This window comes from Rattus norvegicus, chromosome 3 (genome assembly GCF_036323735.1).
Source record: "Rattus norvegicus strain BN/NHsdMcwi chromosome 3, GRCr8, whole genome shotgun sequence".
Lineage (NCBI taxonomy): Eukaryota > Metazoa > Chordata > Mammalia > Rodentia > Muridae > Rattus > Rattus norvegicus.
In genome coordinates this window covers 22,608,890-22,618,166 of record NC_086021.1, presented here as the reverse complement: position 1 = coordinate 22,618,166, position 9,277 = coordinate 22,608,890, and the positions used below count along the sequence as shown (strand labels likewise).

General features: G+C 40.5%; 1 pseudogene; it reads right to left on the bottom strand.

Annotated features, from left to right (window-relative positions):
• Positions 1–502: 502 nt before the first annotated feature.
• LOC134486041 (ubiquitin-conjugating enzyme E2 variant 1-like) lies at positions 503–1,457 on the bottom strand (annotated as a pseudogene).
• Between the last annotated feature and the right edge of the window lie 7,820 nt (positions 1,458–9,277).

Sequence of the window (9,277 nt, the reverse complement as noted above, 5' to 3'; positions counted from 1 at the left end):
GGACCCTGAGCGGTGGCCCGTCTGAGTCGCCCTGTGACTGCTCTGTTCACCTCTAGACCTGAGCTCAAAGCTCAGGAGTTGATGGTGGTGGCAGGGCCGCAGACCCAGCGCTCCCTTCCCAGGCTGGTGGCAGGTGAACAAGTGTGGTCCAGAGCTAAGGGAGGGAGGCCAGGCGTTTTCAACCTCATCTGATGGCTTCTGGCCACAGCAAGTGTTGGGTGATGATGGGCAACAAGGGACTTGAGGAGGGGAAAGCAGCACCCCTTGATAAAGGTGGGGAGACTGGAAGCTCTGAATTCCTCACCCAGGGCCAATTTCAGGGGAGGGGAGGTTACAATCTAAGCTTTGACCAAGGGTGGGAGTGGAGGAGTGGGGACCATGGCTTGGATGGGGCAATCACTTAAGACTTAAGAAAGCATGGGTACAGCCAGAGCACCCCAAACCTAGTGGTGGTCAGTCCCACAGCTGCTACCTGAAACCTCCTCATCTAATCTATGGGCCACCACACAGCTGTGGCAGAGGGCGGGGCGGGCAAAGGCATACCCAGGCCAAGTGCCAGCAGCAGGTGATTGTGTGAGACGTGTCTGTCCACAGTTGCGTTAGCTATGCCCACCGCTCCCAAAGGAAACCGATTTCAACACACCTTATTGATCCCAGAAGTTCAACCAGGCAGACAGCGGTTATACTCGACAGATGATGTTACACAGCACAACTTAGGTATTTCAAATGGACAAGAAGTTAGTATCAGAGCAGTGTCTCAGGATGAAGTCTGAGTGGAGCTTCCTCTCCAGTACTTTGAGGTCTACAGATGGATCTAGAAAATTCACTACTGTGGAAAATGAAGACTTGGGTTGGATGGGGAAGGGAGGCCGGGGCCTTGGTGACTAATGGCTGTAACACTGTCCTTCTGGTGGCTGTGGCAGCTTCATGTTCTCTTTTGACATCATCAAGCGCCTCAGTTCCTGCAGGATGACTTTGATGCTGTGGGAATTCTGTCACTTTGCCAGTACTGCCATGGCTCGTGGATCCACCACTCCATTGGAACTGCTCACGCCGTTCATATTGACTCTTGTTACAAATCTCACAGACTGGGATGCTTCTGGATACTAGAGTGGCCCACGCTCTATCTTAAGGCTGCATATTCGGTTTTCATAAATTGTTCGTGGAGGCCCAATTATCATGCCTGTCTATCTTGTGAGTGTCATGTCCTCATAGTCCTCCAGACCCTAGCTTACTGTGCTGTCGCCTACTCCTTTCTGGCCTTCTTCCAGCTCTTCCAACAGTCGGAAATCTCAAAGGACTTTTACTCCCGAGCCTGTGGTGGCTGCCATCTTGAGTCGATATCGCTCGAAGTCAGTCCTTCCTTTCTTCCTCTACCCCCCTCTCTCTCTTTCTCTCTTTTTTCCACAGGGTCTCATAAACCCCAGACTTGCCTGAAGCTCACTATATATTCAGTGATGACTTTGAAGGTCTGATATTCACCAGTGAATTATAGATACGAACAACCATGCCTGATCTTGTACAGTTTTGGAACTCATCCAAGGGTGTCTTCCATACTGGCATGTAGCCTCTCAAATGAGCAACTTAACAAATCTCTTCCTGTTTCTTCCTGTTCCCTTCCTTCATTCCTTCCTTCCTTCCTTCCTCCCTTCCTTCCTTCCTTCCTTCCATGCTTTCTTCCTTCCCTTCTTTTATTTTCCTTCTGTTCTTTCTGTTCATGCATTTTATTTTCATTTTGATTTTGAAGTTAAAAGCTATTACTGAAGTTTTCACTTCTTGAAACTAGAAAGCATGAGCTGTAGAGCATTTAGACTTTCATATGTAGAAATCATTGTGTACCTATAGCAAAAACTATATACATTAAAGGTGACAGAAGCATTATTGTTTCAAAGTACTGGCTCTGTTCTTCAGTTATTGTTAGAAACTTTTTTTATTATTAATAGTCCACATAATCTAATATATATACTATGAACATCTGAATTTTGAAAATGACAAAGGGGTATAAATTACATTTTCAATGCAGTAACACAGACACAAGCATCTTTCTAATATTCTCATTCTAGAGTTAATATTTTATCTGTCATGCAAATGTATTTTAGAGAAATTCATTAAGGATTCTCCTCTTGCTTAATTGTAGGTGACATTATCAAAACTTCTGAGAAAACAGGAATTCCAATGTGATTGTACTTAATATCTTAAAGTTGAAATTGGTACAAAAAACAACACTAGGATGAATTTTTTTATAACTTCTGATTTCATTGAATAGGCATGAGATTAGACATGGCTTGTGTCATTCTTAGAAGTTCTTACAAGAAAGTAACAGGAGAATTCTTTTAGAGCTTCCATAATTCGTGTCATTATTTGAAGAAGATGCTCATCAGTTTTATCTGAGTTTACTGTCTAGGTGAGGTGTTTCCAGGATGTTTTCATCTTATTACAAGAAGTCACAGAGAGCAAGGTGACAAAGAAACTTTATTCAAAAGCAAAGTGACAAACACTGGTATTCAGTGTAGCTTTAATTTGTGGACCTCTCGAGAAGGAGGAATTGTTTACTCAGAGTTCAGTGTGGATATTTCTGTTTTGATTGACTTTTTTTGATTAGGCAAGCCTTAATTTACTGTGAACATCAGTTTCCAAGATGCATTTGATCTAATCAAATGCGTATTCAATTATCACTAGGTATATGACATTAAGGATGTTTCCCTTGAAAGTTTATCCAGAGGATTCAATACGACTTACGGAGTATATACTCTAAACTGTCTCCGGCAAGTTGAAACAGATTTCTCCCTCCAGTATGTGGATATGCTCTTGAATACTTTTGAATGGAAGTTGATCATGAAAGAGAAGTTTATAAACAATGTTATGTGCAGGGAGTCTTAGTCCATTGTTTGATATGTATGCAGGTGAGATGAGGTGAGCAACTTCATTGTTAGGTATATTTCTGGAAGGTAGATTTTTATGCAGCCTAAGTCAAGTGAAGTTCCAGGTCGAAGTGCTTTTCCCATACTTATATGCCTCATTCATGGAATTTTAGTGCTTTTGCTTGTATTGTTACTTAGGCTACAGTACAGCTCACTGTTTCTTTGATGTTTGCTCAGACTCAGCTCAGTCAGTGACTGCATCTCAGTAGCTGCTGGACTTATTTGGCTCTTGTTCTTTGTCTTCCAATTTAATGGTATCTTCTTCAAGGATCATACAATTTGGTCATTTTATGAATATTAATGTAACTAGTCATAAGCCCTTATCAAATGATATCCAAGTCTCCTATGCTGACATAAAATGGAATTGTCACTCCAGAGACTTGCTGAGCTTCAATATGAACTTCTAACTTCATGATGAGTAGATAACCTTCATCAACTGCTTATGAGAAATTCATTTAAATGTTGACAATTATGTTGGGCCAGCAAGAGGGAAAAAGGACTTGCAGAACAAGCTTAACACCCTCACTTTAATCATAGGAATCCATAGATAATGACCCATTACAGAAATTGGCCATCTGGCCTATACACATGCTGTGGAATCAGAAGACCTACGTGAACACACACAGATGCAGCACACACACACACACACAAACACACACACCAAAAAAATAGTAAACTAATGTTTTTTAAATTTTCTAATATTAATATGTCATGCCCTTACTTTATTCTGACAACTGATTTATGTCGATCCACGGTTTACAAAATAGTATTCATGATCAATGGCAATTATAAAGGTCAAGTGGACATTTTCATGAGTTCAAGGTTATAAATTATTAATTTAATATTCCTCAGTACATGACCACCAAGAATTAGTGTGTGTGATATGGTGTGCGTGTGTGTGTGTGTGTGTGTGTGTGTGTGTCTGTCTGTCTGTCTGTCTGTCTATCTGTCTGTCTGTCTGTCTCTCTGTCTGTGTCTTCATGCCTATGTGTTCAAGCGGAAGACAGAGAAAGTAAATAGTATCCTCTTTTATGATTTTCTACACAATTTTTTCAATTCAAAGCCTTTCACTAGTACTGATGCTATCTTGCTGTGCACAAGCTCCAGAAATTCTTTCTCTGTCATCATAGCACTGGGGTTACAGCTGTATACAACCATGACTGTTTTTTTTTTTTCTTTTTTTTTCTTTTTTTCAGAGCTGGGGACCGAACCCAGGGCCTTGCGCTTGTTAGGCAAGCGCTCTACCACTGAGCTAAATCCCCAACCCCAACCATGACTGTTTTAAAGTGCGGGCACAGAAATTTGAATTCTCTTCTTTCTGCAGCAAACTCTTTCCCATACTAAGTTATCTCTTATCGTCACTTCTGAGTAATTCTGAAGACTGCTGTTTTCACTCTCTGTAAATTTGGTAAATTATATTTACAGTCAGGATTCGGAATTTCTATGGTCTGATAATAAAACCTGCCCCATGTCATCTAAGAGCTTTTAGAATGTGGCCATTGCTTTTTACTTTTCATAATTTCAAATGTCTCCTCCTAAACAGAAATCAATGTGTTTTGATAATCATAATTTAGAATGTTTCCAACTGATTTGAAATGTTACTTCAAGTTGTGAATTCATTTCTTTTTTTGTATCATGATACGATTTGGGCTTCTGGAAATAGTAAGTTCAAGCAGAAATAAAAGTTTAGACATACTGTATCTACACAGCTAAGGCTTAAGCAGCCAACAAGCATTTCTCTAACTGACATGTTTACACAGGTGTCCTGTGAAAAAATAAACTAAAAAGTCAGATATTTTGCTAGTTCAACACTCTGGGTACAAGTAGTTGAAATGACTGATCTTCTCTGCCAGACTGAAAATAGATGTTTGAGTTGCTTTGTTTTTATTACAAATGAAACATGTCTGAGAGCCCAAGGAGGGGCATTCCTGACTAATGGAGCACATATATGTTTAATGTCTTAAGAAACTTCTGGGGGTTTCTAAAGTGTTCCTACCATGTTCTACTCTCAGCAGCAATGCATGGCACATTTCATACTTCCTAAGAGTAAGAGGAACTTCCAGAGAAACAGAAGTGGCTTAAATAAGAAAAACAAATTCACTCAATAAGAGCTTTGAATCACTAATAAATGTTGACTGAAACACAGAAAAATGGTAAACCACTTTGGAATGCCTCCTGTGTCTAGCTAGTGTCTATGGACACCCATGTGCTCTTTTTTTTTTTTTTTTTTTTTTACTCTTTCCCAGGTGTTTGGACAGACCAAGGATACAGATATGCATGCTTGAGGACATAATGTTTTAATTATACAGATGTATGTGGCATCCAGCTTGAAGTTCTCTGTAAACAGGGCCAGGTGTTCCTGACATTTTCCTCTTCTCTCTTTTTTCTTTGTATAGAGGCACACAACGAAAAATGATGATTTCTGTTCCCTCTGATCAAAGACTGTTAACCTTTCAGCTGTAGCCTTATCACAAAGCCAAGAACTACTCATTGAATGGGGGAAATGGGCCTGTTGACATTTTACAGGATTTTTGGAAATGTTAAAGATCTTTTTAAGGGTGGGGCCAAGGGCACAGACACCTGTAATGTGTGCACTGTCCTGAGTGTCCTTACATTCTCAGGAAACAGGTGGCTACTGCTTTGTCTGTACTCTTGGAACAAACACATACCCGCCTGAAAGGACCAGAGTTTGTTGTGCTGATAGAGGGGGCACGTGGTAGACTGTGCTGAGGCTTTCACAGCCTCTGTTGAGGGAGTAGTACTGGAGGGGGGAGCCTTTCTGTCTGGTATCATTAAACAATGCTTGTCATCTTAGGCTACGACTTGGCAGGACACTTCCATAAAGCAGGACACACAGATTCATATGGACCAAAGTGGCAGGAAAGCAGTTTCCTAAGGGAGAAGGTCTTGGTTTTTTCATTTAAGAATTTAAGAGGAGGGCTCAAATCCTGTGCATTCTGTAATTTTGGTCAATCGTCATTGGCTATCTGTTAGTCTGGCAGGCATGAGTTTTAAAAACATGAAAACAGTATTGGAAAAGGATGTTCCAGCTCAGGGGGAAACCCAGGCTTTGCCAACCTGACTTTAAACATCTTTTTTCATAGTCTTAGCACAGCTAGTGATGCTGGGGGTGGGGTGGGCAGTGTAGGGAAGAAACATAATTATGCAAATTTTGATCTTAAAGCTTTATTTGTATGTTTCCTGGCAGGCTGTTCTTTAATCTCTAGAGCAAGATTGCTCAGAATTACCATATATTCTCATTAATTTCATTAAAATTATAGCAAAGGTTGTTTTTGCTATAATCAAGAGAGATTTTGATTAATACTTAGGAAATCAAACCCCTCGCCAGCAGTGGGAATGAGAACAACCTTCTCAGTCAGTCGTCCTTTCTCTTCCTTCTCTCCCCTTCTTGCAAAAGGCCAAAGATACAAATGCACCAGAGGGATTTTTAAGAGTCTGTTTGCTTTTGCAGATAGTTCTAAGGCAATCACTCCAAAATGGGAGTCCATTTTCCTCTCTCTTGAGTGTGAAGAAAGAACACACAAGTGCACACCAGCCTGCCTTGGCTGGCAACAAACAGTCCCAGGAGCACACACCCTCTCTTACAGGCTGACTGTTAAGTCAGCAGAGAATGCTGGGAAAATCTAGAAGATGAAGAAGGTAACATACGCATGTACCCATGTAAAGAGGACATGAAAATTGCAGACAGGTATTAGATAAAAACTAAGGACCAGTCGAAGATGATCTATCTTTGCTTTTAGAAACCATAACTATTGAGGCATCCCACATTATAACTTGCTCTGACTTCAAAGCATAGTTTGACACGTGTGTTTTTGTGCTTATGATTTGTTCATGAGCGTTCATTAGTACACTGTGTACAGTGTGAGGTGGAGCAGGTCAATGAGGGAGAAAAAGACACTGGAAAGATAGTCATTTGACACGCTATAGTTTCTAATGTTTCAACCACACCCTCCTCCATTTTCCTCCCTTCTTTCCATTCTTTCGAGTACTGAGGCTGGAAACCATGACCTTGTGTGTGCTAGACAAACACTCTATCAATGATTCTCTGTTGCCTCCTTATTGATCTGTGTAATAACTTTTGATCACAGGATAGGTGTAAAGTAGTGTATCTTCACCATCTCCTCCTTCAAGGAGTGCTCAGTACTCTAATCAAAGACAGAACCCATTTGTCCATTGTCTTTTTCCTTGCCAACCTCTATGGTTCCTGCTTTTAGGAAAAAGTGGGGCCAGCTTACAGGTTCAGGGGTTCAGTCCATTATCCTCAGGGCGGGGGCAGGGCAGCGTCTACACAGATGTGGGGCTGGAGAAGCTGAGAGTTCACTATCTTCCGAGGGCAGATAGGAGAAGATTGGCTTCCAGTCAGCTTTTAGGAAGTCTTGTCAGACTATTTCTTATGTTTGGACACTGTAGGTATCTGTGTTGCACTGCTTTCTTAGGGCTGCTGGGACACAGTGGAATTAAAGTATACATTAACAACTGCCCACACAGCAACATTTGATCCATTAAAGACTGAATACCTGACAGTATGTATTATTTACTTCTTTATTGCTTTGAAAGACACCATGGCCAAAGCAAATTAAAAATAAAATTAGGATGATGTTTCCAGAAGGTTAGAGTCCATGATGGCAGAGAGAAGCCATGGTGTCAGGAGCAGCTGAGAGCTTACATTTTGGGTAATTTAGTGTGAGCATGAGTGAGTGTGTGTGTGCGTGTGTGCGTGTGTGTGCGTGTGTGTGTGTGCGCTTGCATGCGCAAGGGTGTGTACATTAATGTTCATGTGTATGTATATGTGTAAGAAGAGAGAGAGAGATAGAGAGACAGAGAGACACACACACACAAAAAGAGATTGATATGTACCATGGTGCCTGTGGAAGTCCAAGAAACGTTATGGAGTTGATAATCTCTCACCTCTATATCGGTTGAAGGAATTGAGTTCAGGTTATCAGGGTTTCTGCTTTTTATGCAGAAGAAAACTGTACAATAAACTGGATAACTTAAAATTTGAAAAGAAATCATAATTTTTTTCCAATTCCCCAGAGTAGAATTCCCCAGAGCTCAAAATATCAGCAGAGCCATGCTCCTGAGTGTTCCTGGATTTCAATGGAATCCTTCCTTCCTCCCCCGCCCCATTCTTAACTACTTTGTATCTCACTAAAATATAAGAACAGCTAACCAGTTTCCTGTGGATAGATGTGGTGTCTTGGAAGCCTTTCTTCTGGATTTAGATTAGTGTGGGCAAAGGATGTGTCCCTCAGGTGAGTGGAATGCCATTCTTTGTCATCTCAGCTTTCACAAGTCCTTTGTAATCACAGTATTTGCAAGAAGCTGTGCAGATGAGAGGGCCATGGTACAATGTTCACAAATGTCAATGTGTAGCAAAGGCTTAATAATGCACTAGGTGTGAATGGTGAACCTCAATTAAGGCCTTTGCCAGTCATATTGCCCAGTTAGAATATACATAATTGTAAGTAGGACTCCATTTTTTTTTACAAAAAGAATATTTTCTTGTTAAAAGTGTGACATTCAAGAGGTAGCCTAATAGGATGTGGAGAGATTTCCCAATAAATACTGCAGACCTCAGAAGAACAAAGGCGAGCACGTGGTTTATTTTAAACAAATGTCACCTGCTGTAGAAAATTCTTTCAGGCAAAGAATACAATGTTCTTACTGTTCTCCAGGCCTGTGATGGATTGTTATATAGATAGGAGAAAGGGGGAAATAGTCTCTCTATTTCTGCTTTGAACTTAGATGCCGAAAGCTACACAAATCCATCCATTTACATTTTGGTTATTAGGTGGCTGAAAGATTCCCACTAGAATAAAGTTCAGCTTTAGCAGCGTTGTCCTCCTCTGAAGGCTCTAGTTTCTTTGCCTTTCCTGAGTTTGTTCTTATTGTTTGTTCTGTTTCTTTTTGTTTTGTGAAATGTGTCTTCATCTCATGGATCATGGCTCCTTCCCCTGATCCACTGACCACATGTTGTCTGATTATCACTCTTCTTTCCTTATCATGACCCTAGAATTCACTTTAAGCCTGTCCAGACAATACAAGATAATAACTGTATCTCCAATACCTTAGAAGCTAGCTTAGTTACATTTTATAGTGATTTCTGCCTCACAAAATATCAACTGTGTATGCTTTGACACTCGAAATGAGAACACCCCTGAGGGATTGCATGCATTACAGGAAATTAAACATTATATCATTAGCATTGTGTCATGATGTCACAGTTTTTATTTTACATAAAACCACAATGGATTCTCAGAAAAGATCATATCTAGACAACTTCCACATATGGTTTTAAAAAACAGTGTAAGATCTTCTGAAAACCATAAATG